The sequence below is a fragment of the Callithrix jacchus genome, chromosome 9 (genome assembly GCF_049354715.1).
Source record: "Callithrix jacchus isolate 240 chromosome 9, calJac240_pri, whole genome shotgun sequence".
Lineage (NCBI taxonomy): Eukaryota > Metazoa > Chordata > Mammalia > Primates > Cebidae > Callithrix > Callithrix jacchus.
Window position 1 is genome coordinate 24942131 of NC_133510.1, and position 15372 is coordinate 24957502.

Consider the following 15372-nt stretch of genomic DNA (forward strand, 5'->3'; position numbering starts at 1 on the left):
TAGTTTACCTTTGGCACTCTTTGGGGTGGAAGTCAAGGTCCTGTACCCTCTATTTTCTGTATATGTTCTTCCCACATGGAAATCTTTCTAACACTTTCTTACTCCCTTTCCCTTAATCAGATCTCATGACCACAGTCTCTAAGTTCTCCAGGATCACTGCTTGGTCCCTGATCTGTTTCTCTGACTTTCTTTTAGGAACTGTTTCATAAGCTTTGTATTTTCCCACCCATGAGCTCTCCCTAAGAATTCTCTCTGCTCTTCTCCTCATGGTCTTTCCTTGTTGTTGAGAACCCTGCCTTGGAATATAAAGTACTTTATGGCCATATTTTTTTTTCTTAAATCAAGTTTAAAACAAAGTGGGTTTTTTTGTTTGTTTTTTCATTTGTTTTGTTTTCATCATGAAGACAGGAGTACAGGGATAAGACTTGGGAAAAACTAGAATAATTGGTTCATAGTCACACAGATAAAATCTCTTGAATGGCGGAATGTTGTCTTAGAAGTGGGACAGCAATAATGAAACATAATATCTTTATGGACTCATAACTTACTGCTTATTTGTTAGTTCTATAGAAATCCTGTCAAAGAATATGAAGAAAAACAGAGAAAGATTCTTCAGTAGAGAGAGAGAATTAGTGTATGAATTTAAAGTAAGGAGTCAGTGCTTAGAACTGAGAGTGCCACTCAGATTTCCTATTCAAGAGAATGCCAGTCATTTGCATGGATGTCTGATGCAGCTGCACAATTTACCGTGCTTTATAGAAAAAGGTGAGGACTGATTTTTTTTTTTTTAGGTAATACCACTTTATTATTTTCAACAGTATTTGTCATTAGAAGTTTCATATTAGAAAGCATAAACCTAAGAAGCTTTGGAAACAGCCATAAAATAGTAACTGATTCCAAGAATCAATACACTTCCTCAGAGCTTTCTTTTATTGAGTGTTTTTTCCTGTAACTCTGGTAGTTGTTTGTAAAGTATAAAAATTTGATTTTATAATGAAAAATTAGTTACAAAGTTTGGACTAGAGGAGCTCTTTGAATTTCGTTGAGTGAAGTCATAAGGCAGTTCAGCTATCACTAATTGTGGTGTTATAGAATTGTAGCACTAGATTGGTTACCCTTTTAATAATCTGCTCATTAATTTCTGAGATGCCATAGAACAGAACGTGTACTAATTTTTGAATAGTCTTTGCTTACCTAAATTACTTTCATAAAGTGATATGTATTAAACCATTTTTAGAGGTCTGTGTTCTTTTTCACAGTCTAGGAAAAATTTAAATTTCAGAGTATGTTAGATCGTAGGTTAGAGTTACAAGAGACCCTAGAAACCTTATAACCCAGTCATATTGTACAAATAAGGAATCTGGGACATAAAGAGGTTAAATTATTTACCTAAGGCAGTGGTTCTTGAAATATGGCTTCTGGCAACAGCATCACCTGTGAGCTTGTTAGACATGCAAATTCTCAGGCTCCATCCCATTCCTGCTGAATCAGAAACTGAGGTAGCATCTGGCAGTCAGTTTCAATAAGGCCTCCAGGGGATTCTAATGAACATTCAAGATTATGAACCACTATCTAAAGTCACAGACATAGTGACAGAGCCAAAGCTAGAACACAGGTGTCCTAACTTCTTTCTCAGTACTCTTCTATTATGTCATTCTCTAAATGGTGTCTGTAAAACAAATCTGATCTGAGTTAAATGTTTTAATAAGATAGTCATTCCTCTTCTCTTTCAAAGCATGTAACAATGTACCCTATAAAGTTACATGGAAAACTGTTTTTAATCTAAATACAGTTATGTTCAGACCCCTAAAATCTGTAGCATTTTCTTTATGTGCTCATACTCACTTGGCTTCAAACTGAATTATCAGGCTTAAGAAAGTAACATTACTTTGTTATAATTAAGGGTATACATAAGAGATAAGACTTTTGACCTTTCTCTATGCAATAGCCTGTAATAGTAAAGAAAAATAAACATGAAATTAGATAAATGATCCCCTAAGCTGGTTTCATTTTAGTTGGAGATTATATTGAGTATCAGCTTGATAAAATAAAATTTCATGTCCAGGTAAGGTGGCTCACACCTGTAATCCCAGCTCTTTGGGAGGCTAAGACAGGTGGAAAACTTGAACTTAAGAGTTTGAGACCAGCTTGGCAACATGGCAAAACCTGTCTCTACCAAAAATACAAAAATTAGCCATGCATGGTGGCATGTACCTTTGGTCCCAGCTACTCTGGAGGCTGAAGTGGGAGGATCACTGGAGTCCAGGAAGTCAAGGCTTCAGTGAGCTGTGATCATGCCCCTACTCTCCAGCCTGGGTAACAGAGAGAGACCCCATCTGTAAAGAAAATAAATAAATAAAAATTTAAAAATAAGATTTCACATTGGAATTCTCAGCCAGGTAAAATGTTCCCTATTTATACCTGGATTTTGCTGATGATGGTATTTGATATCCCTGCAACAGACTTAAAAGAAGTTCTGACTCAGTTTATAGAAGAGGAATCCCTCAGAGATTATGATAGAGATGCCGAAGCATCCCTGGAAGCTGTGAAATCAGGTGAAGTAGATTTACATCAGCTGGCGAGTACATGGGCCAAAGCTTATGCTGAGGTAAGAGAATACATCAGATGGTAAATTTCAAGTATATTCTGGATTTTGGTGAGAATTTTTTAAATGCTATGGTAATCCTGAAATAGTTATAAGATCCTTTTTCTCCACATACCAATATTTATTCTATAATATATATGTTGCTGCTTCAGTGCTTCTTATATCAGGGTGAACATATAAGACAAAATGCTTTTTATGTAATACCTTTGTAAAACAAGAGGCTACTTTCATATATCTCACCAGCATAAGGTCACCAGATTTAGTAATTAAAAATACAGGACACCCAGTTAAGTTAGAATTTCAGATCAATGATTTAAAAAAAAATTTTTTTTTAGATGGAGTCTTACTCTGTCGCCCAGGCTGGAGTGCAGTGGTGTAATCTTGGCTCACTGCAACCTCCACCTCCCATGGTCAAGTGATTCTCCTGCCTCAGCCTCCCAAGAAGCTGGGATTACAGGTGCATGCCACCATGCCCAGCTAATTTTTTGTATTTTTAGTAGAAAAGGGGTTTCAGTGTGTTAGCCAGGATGGTCTTGATCTCCTGACCTTATGATCCACCCACCTCAGCCTCCCAAAGTGCTGGGATTACAGGCATGAGCCACCAGCCAATTTTTTAGTAGGCCAGCATATTACATGGAACATATTTATACGGAAAAATTTTTCACTATTTATCTGAAATTCTAATTTAAGTGGCTTTTCTGTATTTTATCTGGCAACCCTAAACCAGCAGTAATAATTCATTTAACCTTTGGTTTACTTTTATAAACTTATCTTCATTATTGTTGTAAAGTCACATAATATCATTTTCTAGTTAAATAATATACTGTTTCATAACATCAGACAATGACAGAAAGACCCTCTTTTATATATGTGTGTGTAAATATATTTGTGTGCATTATATAGGATTGTCTAAGTATAGAAAAAAATTGTGGAGAGATATAGACTAAGTTTTAATATAAGTTACCTGGAAGCAAAATGAGAAGGAGGTACTAATGTGGCAGAAGGGACAGGAAGTGTCCACAATAAAAGCATATGCTATGACCTCATTTCTGTGAAATCATACACGCACACAATCAACAAAATGCTAATGGTGGCTATTTCAGAACAGTGGGATTTCTAATAGCCTTTATTTATATTCTAACATACTGTATGGTAAAATAACTTGCATGCATTAGTTACGTGATCACACACAACACCAGATGTTCAGTAGCCCCACTACAAGATCATCTGACTATAGTAATCTGCAGCATTAATTTTAAACTCAGCCTAGGGCAAGCCTTATGAATAGGTAGAATATACCTACGTGAGAGGAACCAAGTATAGTTTTTTCTTGATCTAATTTACACCACTCCCTCAGGACAGATGCTACTAGAAAGGAGACTGTGATGGCTGAGAGGAATGGGGCACTGAGGAGGTGGCTGCAGAGAGAAAGCTCTTCATGTCCAGGCCATTATTTCTCCACCTCTACTTTCAGGCATAATACCTGGCTTCTTTAAGGTTCAAACCATTCAGCACCCCTTATCTTTCATGGCCATTATTATCTAACAGGATCAAAGGTTTGTTTGTTTTTTAAGGTGGCAGAGTTTAGGACTAGAAGCAATAGAATCCAGAATTCAAATGGAAAATTAATCCTAACTGGGAAGATAGATACTTCTCCAGTTAGCCAAAGAGAAGCAGGAGAAGTTGAATATAAATTCAGATAATTTTATTAATTTGGTAGCAAGAAGTTGAGAATATTCTCTTCTGATTGTTTCAACTTTATATAAGGAAAGACAGGTTGTTTGCTTAGATGAGGTGGTAGGTATAATAAGATTGTTGGATATTTGAGGAGAAAACTGAGCAGGGAATGATAAGATTGCCAGGCACCATTGAAGCCAAGATTAAGAGTGGTACCAGTTTGTTACCACAAACTTACAGAGTTTTGTGATTTTTCTGTTGTAGCTCTCTCAAGCCTGACTGCAGGCACAGAGAAAAGGAATAAGAGTAGGATTTTGTTAAGTGGGTAAGATAAAGTACACCAGTCAAGAAAGTTAAGGATATTGGCATGACAGTGGCTAAATGCTGGTTCACAAAATGTAAGCTACATAGGGAAGGAAGTGAAGCTAGGTGGCAGTTGATGGCTGATAAAAAATGAAAACATCAAGGAATTTATGAAGTGCAGGTCCTGATTAGGTTAAATATCAATTACCTGGGAAGTGTTGAGTGACAAATTTTGGGTGGACGTTATAGTCATACTAGAATATTTGAATACTGACTGAGTGAGTTTCTGGTGAGCATACTAAATGGATGGTCGAGGTGGTATGGAGAACTAGTAAATGTTGCAGATGAATGATGACTATCTGGGCTGGTGGTGCCGGAGTAAAAGAATTTGCCAAGACAGTTGTAGATAAAGAAAGATAGACTTATTAGAGAAAGCAGGAAAATATGTTGAGAGGAAGCAGTGGGAAGGCGAGTAGAAGAGAAGCTGACTTCAAGGAAACAAAGGCTTTCTGGAGATTTTATAGGACAGTGTTTATACTGTATGCTGTAGAGTGGTACATGCAGTCCTGATAACCCCAGTCTTGCAGCTAACTTGCAGGTGTCTGATGAAAGTTGGGTGCAGAAGGGCTACATGGCCTGGACCAGGAGTGTCCAATCGTTTGGCTCCCCTGGGCCACACTGGAAGAAGAAGAGTTGCCTTGGGCGCCACATAAAATACGCTAACATGAAGAATAGCTGATGAGCTTCAAAAGAAAAAAATTGCTGTTTACGAATTTGTGTTGGGCAGCATTCAAAGCCATCCTGTGCCACAGGTTGGACAAGCTTGGTCTGGACAATGAAGAAAGGCAGACTTAGACCTTGTCTGCTTTCTCTTTTTGCTTTCCCCTGGTCCTGCCAGCCTGACTCCTTTTCCTTAATTGGGACTCCACAGTATAGATTGCAGAGTTCAGGAAAGTAAGAAGCAGGGCCGTGGATGGGTTATCCACATGGATATCCATCACATGGTTGATGGCAGGATATGGGGCAGAGAGGAAGTCTGTAAACTTGGTGCCAAAGCTTTACAGGAATCACAGTGACTGACAGACAGGTAGGTTGTTAGAGATCTAGTTTCCACACTCACCAATTTACTGAAACTGATCTTGCCACAGATCAGTTTGTCATTGTCTGATGTATAAAAATGGAATCATAATATACATACTTTTCTAGTAGTGTTAAATAAAAATACAATGTCATGATTTAAGAATGTCTGTATATTATCTTGTAGACTACATTAGAACATGCAAGGCCTGAAGAACCCAGCTGGGATGAAGATTTTGCAGATGTTTACCATGACTTAATTCATTCTCCTGCCTCTGAAACTCTCTTAAATTTGGAACATAAATACTTTGTTAGTATCTCAGAACTGATCAGTGAAAGAGATGTGGAGCTGAAAAAATTATGAGAGAGGTATTTCACATTTCTTGCATTATCAGAATTAAATGTTACATTGTCAAACAGGTGGCCTGCAGAGCAACTTGTTTTTATTTTTTACAGAAATGATAAGATAGAAAAAATACTTAGATATTAGAAATCAATTTTCTTGTATGTTTAAATGTGTAACAACAACTGGGAGGGTCCTCATAGGTTTATACACATTCTAAGTGGTTTACCTAAATAAATGATGCTGGTGGCCTGATATATTCTTATCTCCATAAGATGAATAGATTACTTCTGTTGAAGGTTTGCTTTCTTCCAGGCACTGTGCAAAGTGCTTTGGATGTCCTGTCTCATTTGATCTTTACCATAACCCGACTATTATTTCCATTATACAGATGAAGAAGTTTTTGCTTAAATAAGTTAAGTAACTTGTCCAAGGGCATGCTGGAATTTGAAATCTGACTTCAGGAACTGTTAACCACTGTACCATTCTGTGTCCCTGTTCATAACCTCTGTATTGCCCTACTCTAACTCAATGGCCTCTTTCAGTTTATTTTGTACACTCAAGTACATTAGGAAAAAATAATAACACTAGTATTGTTCCGAGAAACTGTAATTAGGTTTGAATTCCTGCTATGTGGATTACTTAACACACTATACAAATAGTGCTTTTATTATTTATTTTTTCTTCAGAGTATGTAAAAAACTTCTAGCATTATTTATTTTAAAATAATAAGTGGCTTCCTTGATTGCTTTCTAGTAACTGTGTAAACTGTGATAGGAACTCAGGATGTGTTCTTCTAGATAATACATTTAAATACAGCAGAATCTAACAACACTTATCTTAAAAACACTTATTTAAGATATTAGGTTATATGCCATTAAGATAATTTTTTAGTGTTGATTTGATTATGAGAGTACATTGGGGCTAAATCACTTCTTTTTTTTTAATATAACTGATTTAATATTCCCAAAGGAGTAAATCTAAAAAGATGTGCTGGTTTGTTCCTGATTCTCATTAGCTTCCCAGTAGGAAACAGTAAGGCAAGCAAGATGAGAATAATCTTTGGAGTATTGTCATGGTTAAGAAAACAAACAAAAACAATAAGCAAATATATTTAATAATTGTTCTTGAGGGATACTCTCTTCTCTGTACCAAATTAGCATTTTAATTATATTGCATAGATTTGTAAATTCTCATAACAATTGTACTCCTCTGAACCATTTATTCTCATACTTTGTAAAATATTAGAATGATCTCTTTGTCAAAAATAACATGATGTTTTGAGATATTTGTCACTGTTTATAGGTTTGGTTTTATTGACCAGCTGTATTGAGGCACTTTATTCCTTTTAGATGAGATACTTGTGGTGAGTTGTTGTCACTAGGTATATAGTAGAAACATATTTCCCTAGGAAAAACAAAATATTTTTTCTAGTTCTTTATTGTGTAGCCAGTAAAATTGTGAATGTAGTTTAAAAAGAACAGCAAAGATAGGTGATTCAATATGGCGCAGTAAGAACAACTCAGGATCGCAGCTCTCAGTGAACGCTCAGAGGGTGAGTCAAAGCCACATTTCCAGACGGATCTTTGTTGCCCACTAAACGGGGAAATTCTCAGGTGTAGGAAAGACACGGAACACAAGTGCAGCCGTTTTGGCTGTTGTGGCCACTTCAGCCAGTGCTGCAGTACAGCGGCACTCCGCAACAATCTGCACAAAACACACTGGCCCGGGTGCCCTGCTAAACTGGCAGTCTGAGATGTGGGAGGGCAGATTAGCATATCCATCTGATTAAACGGGACTTGGACAGTGAGCCAGAACAGGAGATTCTTTGGAAGTGGCGTTTGAGCCAGTGCAGTGGCTAGCTGCACGGGAAATCACACAGATTCTGGTGCTCTAACAGCGGGCGACCGAAACACCTGGGAGAGAGCCATCTATTCAACTTTAAAAAAAAAAAAGGTGCTGTGAGGCAGGGAGCCAGGTGAGCAGGCTCGGTGGGTTTCACCCCCACAGGGACAAACAAAAAGTCAATTTGAAATGCTCCAGGTGGAGAGTTTCACTGTGGGCACAGCTGAACTCAGGATGGTGCAGCTCCGTGGGGGAGGGGCATTCGCCATTACCGAGGCAACCTGCCCCTACTGAGGTACACTGCCATTGCTGATGCAGCCTGCCATTGCCGAGGCAACCCGCAATAACCGAGAGATTCCGCTGCAGGGCGGAGCCAGCGGCTGCAAGGCAGAGCTGCAGCAAAAGGGTGGACCCCACATCAGCAGGGCTGAACCTTGGCAGGCAAATAGTGACTAGACTGCCTCCTAGCTGGGCAGGATAGTGCCATGGACACTCATAAAGAAAGCCCGAAACCCCCGAGACAGAGCATCTGAGGAAAAAAAGGGGTTTTAAGAGTTCTGCTGCAGCAGACTTAAACACACCTGCCTAACAGCCCTGAATGAACAACAGAGCTCACAGCTCAGCACTTGAGCTCCTATAAAGTACAGACTGTCTACTCAAGCAGCTCCCTGACCCCTGTATATCCAGAGTCACCTCAAAAAGGACTGATCAGACTGACATTAGGCAGGCGTCATTCTGGGACAAAGATAGCAGAAGAAGAAACTGGTAGCATCCCTCACCATTCTGCAGCTGCTACAGGTGTACCCCAGACAAGCAGAGCCTGGAGTGGACCTCAGCAGTCATACAGCAGAGGGGATAGACTGGTAGAAGGAAAACCAAGTTAACAATCATCTCATCATCAACAATCTTGGCATCCACTCAGAGACCCAAGGGAAAAGTCAGCAACTACTCAGACGACAGGTGGATAAATCCACAAAGATGGGAAGAAACCAGCGGAAAAAGAAGGAAACACCCGAAACCTGAACACCTTGCCTCCTAGAAAGGACCCACCTCCTCACCAGCAAGGGAAGAAAGCTGGACAGAGAATGACTGTGACAAAATGATGGAATCAGACTTCAGAAGGTGGGTAATGAGAAACTTCAGTGAGCTAAAAGAACATGTTCTAAATCAATGCAAAGAAAATAAGAACCTTGAAAAAAGATTTGAAAAATGATTCAAGGAAATGATAACAAGAATGGATAACTTAGAGAGCAATATGAATTAATAGAAGGAGCTGAAAAACTCAACACAAGAACTTCGTGAAGCATGCACAAGTTTCAACAGCTGAATTGACCAGCAGCAGAAAGAATATCAGAAGTCGAAGATCAACTCAATGAAATAAAATGAGAAACCAAGATTAGAGAAAAAAATGCAAAAAGGAATGAACAAAGTATCCAAGAAATGTGGGACTGTGAAGAGACTTAACCTACGTTTGATAGGTGTACCAGAAGGGGATGAAGAGAACGAATTCCAGCTGGAAAATACTCTTCAGGATATTATTCAGGAAAATTTCCCCAACCTAGCAAGGCAGGCCAACACTCAAATCCAGGAAATACAGAGAACACCACAAAGATACTCCACAAGAAGAGCAACCCCAAGGCACATAATTGTCAGATTCACCAAGGCTGAAATGAAGGAGAAAATACTAAGGGCAGCCAGAGAGAACGGTCGGGTCACCCAGAAAGGGAAACCCATCAGACTTACAGCAGATCTCTCGGCAGAAACTCTACAAGCCAGAAGAGAGTGGGGGCCAATATTCGGCATCCTTAAAGAAAAGAACTTTCAACCCAGAATTTCATATCCAGCCAAACTGAGCTTCATAAGTGAAGAAAAAATAAAATCCTTTGTAAACAAGCAAGTACTCAGAGATTTTGTCACCACCAGGCCTGCTTTACAAGAGTTCCTGAAAGAGGCATTACACATAGAAAGGAACAACCAGTACCAGCCATTTCAAAAACATACTAAAGGCTAAAGAGCATCAACAAAATGAAGAATCTTCATCAACTAATGGGCAAAACAGCCAGCTAGCATCAAAATGGCAGTATCAAATTCACACATAACAATATTAACTCTAAATGTAAACGGACTAAATGCACCAATCAAAAGACACCAGACTGGCAAATTGAACAAAAAATCAAAACCCATCAGTGTGCTGTATCCTGGAAACCCATCTCACATGCTAGGATACAAAAAGGCTCAAAATAAAGGGATGGAGGAAGATTTACCAAACAAATGGAGAGCAAAAAAAAAAAAAAAAAAGCAGGAGTTGCAATTCTCATCTCTGATAAAATAGACTTTAAAGCAACAAAGATCAAAAGAGACAAGGAAGGTCATTACATAATGGTAAAAGGATTGATACAACAAGAAGAGCTAATGATCCTAAATATATATGGACCCAATACAGGAGCACCCAGATATATAAGGCAAGTTCCTAATGACTTAAAAAAGACTTAGACTCCCACACAATAATAGTGGGAGACTTTAACAATCCACTGTCAATATTAGATCAACCAGACAAAAAATTAACAAGGATATCCAGGGCTTGAACTCAGACCTGGAACAAGCAAACCTGACAGACATTTACAGAACTCTCCACCCCAAATCCACAGAATATACATTCTTAGCACCACATCACACCTACTCTAAAATTGACCACATAATTGGCAGTAAAACACTGCTCAGCAAATGCAAAACAACTGAAATCATAACAAACAGTCTCTCAGACCATAGTGCAATCAAGTTAGAACTCAGAATTCAGAAACTAACCCAGAATCGCACAGATTTATGGAAACTGAACAACTGGCTCTTGAATGTTGACTGGATAAACAATGAAATGAAGGCAGAGATAAAGAAGTTCTTTAAAACCAACGAGAACAAAGACACAACATACCAGAATCTCTGGGACACATTTAAAGCAGTCTCTAGAGGAAAATATATATGAATAAGTGCCCTTATGAGAAGAGTGGAGAAATCTAAAATTGACACCATATTGTCAAAATTGAAAGAGCAAGAGGAGCAAGATCAAAAAAACTCAAAACCTAGCAGAAGACAAGAAATAACTAAGATAAGAGCAGAAGTGAAGGAGATAAAGACACGAAAAACCCTTCAAAAAACCGATATATCCAAGAGCTTGTTTTTTGAAAAGATCAACAAAATAGACGGACCACTAGCCAGACTGATAAAAAAGAAAAGAGAATAACCAAATAGATGCAATAAAAAATGATAAAGGGGAAATCACCACAGATTCCACAGAAATTCAAACCATCATCAGAGAATATTACAAACAACTCTATGCACATAAACTAGTAAACCTGGAAGAAATGGATAAATTCCTGGACACCTGTGTCCTCCCAAGCCTAAACCAGGAGATAGCTGAAAGTATGAATAGACCAAAACAAGATCTGAAGTCAAGGCAGCAATTAAGAGCCTACCACACAAAAAAAGTCCAGGTCCCGATGGGTTCACAGCCAAATTCTACCTGACACAGAAAGAGGAGCTGGTACCATTTCTCCTGAAACTATTCCAAATAATCCAAAAAGAGGGAATCTTTCCCAAATCATTTTATGAGACCAACATCATCCTGTTAACAAAACCCGGCAGAGACTCAACAAGAAACAAAACTTCAGGCCAATATCCATGATGAACATAGATGCAAAAATTTTCAATAAAATACTGTCAAGCCGATTGCAACAGCGCATCAAAAAACTTATCCATCATGATCAAGTAGGATTCATCCCGGGGATGCAAGGCTGGTTCGACACACACAAGTCTATAAACGTATTTCACCACATAAACAGAACCAAAAATAAAAACCACATGATTATCTCAATTGATGCAGAGAAGGCATTTGACAAAATACAACAGCCCTTTATGCTAAAAATCCTCAATAAACTCGGTATCGGTGGAACGTATCTCAAAGTAATAAAAGCTATTTACAACAAACCAACAGCCAATATTATACTGTATGGGCAAAAACTGGAAGCATTCACTTTGAAATCTGGCACTAGACAAGGATGCCCTCTTTCACCTCTCCTATTCAATATAGTACTGGAATTCTAGCCAGAGCAATCAGGCAAGAAAAAGAAATAAAGGGTATTCAAATAGGAAAGGTGGAAGCCAAATTTTCACTATTTGTAGACGACATGATAGTATACCTAGAAGACCCCATCGTCTCAGCCCAAAAACTCCTGAAAGTGATAAGCAACTTCAGCAAAGTCTCAGGATATAAAATCAATGTGCAAAAATCACAAGCATTCCTATACACCAATAACAGACTTAAAGAGAGCCAAATCAAGAATGAACTGCCATTCACAATTGCTACAAAAGAATAAAATACCTAGGAATACAACTTACAAGGAACGTAAGGGATCTCTTCAAGGAAAACTACAAACCACTGCTCAATGAAATAAGAGAGGACACAAACAGATGGAGAAACATCCCATGTTCATGGTTAGGAAGAATTAATATCGTGAAAATGGCTATACTGCCCAAAGTAATTCACAGAATCAACGCTATCCCCATCAAGCTACCATTGACTTTCTTCACAGAACTGGAAAAAATCACTATGAACTTCATATGGAACCAAAAGAGAGCCTGCATAGCCAAGTCAATTCTAAGCAAAAAGAACACAGCGGGGGGCATCACACTACCGGATTTCAAACTATACTACAAGGCTGCAGTAATCAAAACAGCATGGCACTGGTACCAAAACAGAGATATAGACCAATGGAACAGAACACAGGCATCGGAGGCAACACAACATATCTACAACCATACAATCCTTGATAAACCTGACAAAAACAAGCAATGGGGAAAGGACACCCTGTTTAATAAATGGTGTTGGGAAAACTGGCTAGCCATGTGCAGAAAGCAGAAACTGGACCCCTTCCTGACACTTTACACTAAAATTAACTTCAGATGGATTAAAGACTTAACCATAAGATCCGGCACCATAAAAACCCTAGAAGGAAATCTAGGCAAAACCATTCAGGACATAGGAATAGGCAAGGACTTCATGACCAAAACACCAAAAGCATTGGCAACAAAAGCCAAAATAGACAAATGGGACCTAATGAAACTCCACAGCTTCTGCACGGCAGAAGAAACAGTCACTAGAGTGAATCGGCAACCAACAGAATGGGAAAAAATTTTGCAGTCTACCCATCTGACAAAGGGCTGATATCCAGAATTTACAAAGAACACAAACAGATTTACAGGAAAAAAACAAACAGGCTTATTCAAAAATGGGCAAAGGATATGAACAGACACTTTACAAAAGAAGACATACATGAGGTCAACAAACATATGAAAAAATGCTCATTGTCACTGGTCATTAGAGAGATGCAAATGAAAACCACATTGAGATACCATCTCACGCCAGTTAGAATGGCGATCATTAAAACATCTGGAGACAACAGATGCTGGAGAGGATGTGGAGAAATAGGAACACTTTTACACTGTTGGTGGGAGTGTAAACTAGTTCAGCCATTGTGGAAGAGAATGTGGCGATTCCTCAAGGCCTTAGAAATAGAAATTCCATTTGACCCAGCAATCCCATTACTGGGCATATATCCAAAGGACTATAAATTGTTCTACTATAAGAACACATGCACACGAATGTTCATTGCAGCACTGTTTACAATAGCAAAGACCTGGAACCAACCCAAATGCCCATCGATGATAGACTGGACTGGGAAAATGTGGCACATATACACCATGGAATATTATGCAGCAATCAAAAATGATGAGTTCGTGTCATTTGTAGGGACATGGATGAATCTGGAGAACATCATTCTCAGCAAACTGACACAAGAACAGAAAATGAAATACCGCATATTCTCACTCATAGGTGGGTGATGGAAAATGCAAACACATGGACACAGGGAACGGAGTACCAAACACTGGGGTCTACTGGGGGGAAGAGGGGAGGGACAGCTGGGGCGGGGGGGAGCTGGAGATGGATAGCATTGGGAGAAATGCCAAATGTGGATGAATGGGAGGAAGGCAGCAAAACACACTGCCATGTATGTACCTATGCAAATGTCTTGCATGTTCTGCACATGTACCGCAAAACCTAAAATGCAATAAAAATAAATAAATAAATAAAAAGGAGAACAAAATATAGAATTAGGTTTTTAAAAATACGTAAAAGTAGAATTACCTAATATTAATTAATTATTTTCTGTCAAACTTCCTGTGTTTGATTTTTCCTCCTACGCGTTCAAATAATATAACCTTCAGTTCATCCTGAATTTATTATTACCTCCCAGGTATTTTGTGACTATACTCATTCTGCTTCTTTGCATATACTGGGAAACACTCATTTTGGCTACCTATCTTCCATTCGTAGTACTTTCAGCTGTGAGTGACTAACTTGCAGCACAGTTTGCTGCATGTACCTCCCAGAAAACTCTGTATCTAGCCATTAATAGTCTATAATTGTTTCTTTTTCTAAATCAGAAGATTTCTGTTCTACATGATTCTTCATCTTTTGGGAAGTTGAATTAACTTACTAATTAGCTGCATTTACTGATACTTTATACTTTTTCATGGAAGAGTTTTTACTAGACGTTTGTTTTGGCTTATTTTATTGTTTGAAATAATCTTTGGCCATATTTCTTCATGGAGTTTGGCCTTTTTTCTTTCTAAACATATAAATAATACTTGAATTCATCTATTTTTAAGTGATTTGTAATTTATTTTTTGTCTGTCCAAATCATTAGCTTGAAAAAGAAAAATAAGCTATATTCCCTGGTAGGTGATATTTATTTTAAAGGTGAAGAGTATGACTTAAGTTGAAATTCACTAGTATCTGTGGAGGTTCACCTGAAATTTTGATGCTTAATTTATTTATCCAATTCATGAGCAGAAGTGACACATTTTCTTATTTCTCCTTTCATTTTAATGCTATTGTACATCTTTAAAAGACAGTTTTCTTAGCACAGCATCAATAAAACAAGTTATAATGATCTTTTTTCTTTAAGTATCTTCAAGATAATATACAGGTTGCCATAGTTGTCACATCTGACATACTGAGCCAATGTGTATTTAGTATTTCATCTGAGATATAATAAAATTTCCTTCCATCTTAATTAGAGAAAATATATATTGAATTATGTGATTATCAAGTTGCATTTTGGACATATTTAAGATGAAATAAATGTTTGTGAAATTTTATTTGTTTAATTTCTATCTGTCTTCTTTTTTCTTCACAAGAAATGTGCTTTTTTTTTTAGCAAACCAGATTCTAGATATTTCTTTAAAAATGGCAGTGATACATTTTATCCACTAGAAGGAACATGTGTAATGTAAAATGGTAATATATATTTATAACTAAGTTTTTATTTATAAAAGTTTAGCAGTTATTTCTGTTTCTAAATAAGAATCTCACTTGCAACATAATTTTCACTTGATCTGTAGTATTTATTAAAAGTTAATGCAGTCATCTGCATTAGAACTAAGTGGGATTTAAATGATATTGAAT

General features: G+C 37.8%; 1 pseudogene across 1 annotated transcript in view; it reads left to right on the forward strand.

The window, feature by feature from the left end:
* Positions 1–162: 162 nt before the first annotated feature.
* The window catches only part of LOC144577756 (FERRY endosomal RAB5 effector complex subunit 3-like), a 38072-nt pseudogene continuing 22862 nt past the window's right edge, over positions 163–15372 (forward strand). The window contains exons 1-3 of the transcript XR_013522294.1: positions 163–765; positions 2463–2608; positions 5850–6031. The product of XR_013522294.1 is annotated as an FERRY endosomal RAB5 effector complex subunit 3-like (transcript). The remainder of the gene's footprint in view (positions 766–2462; positions 2609–5849; positions 6032–15372) is intronic.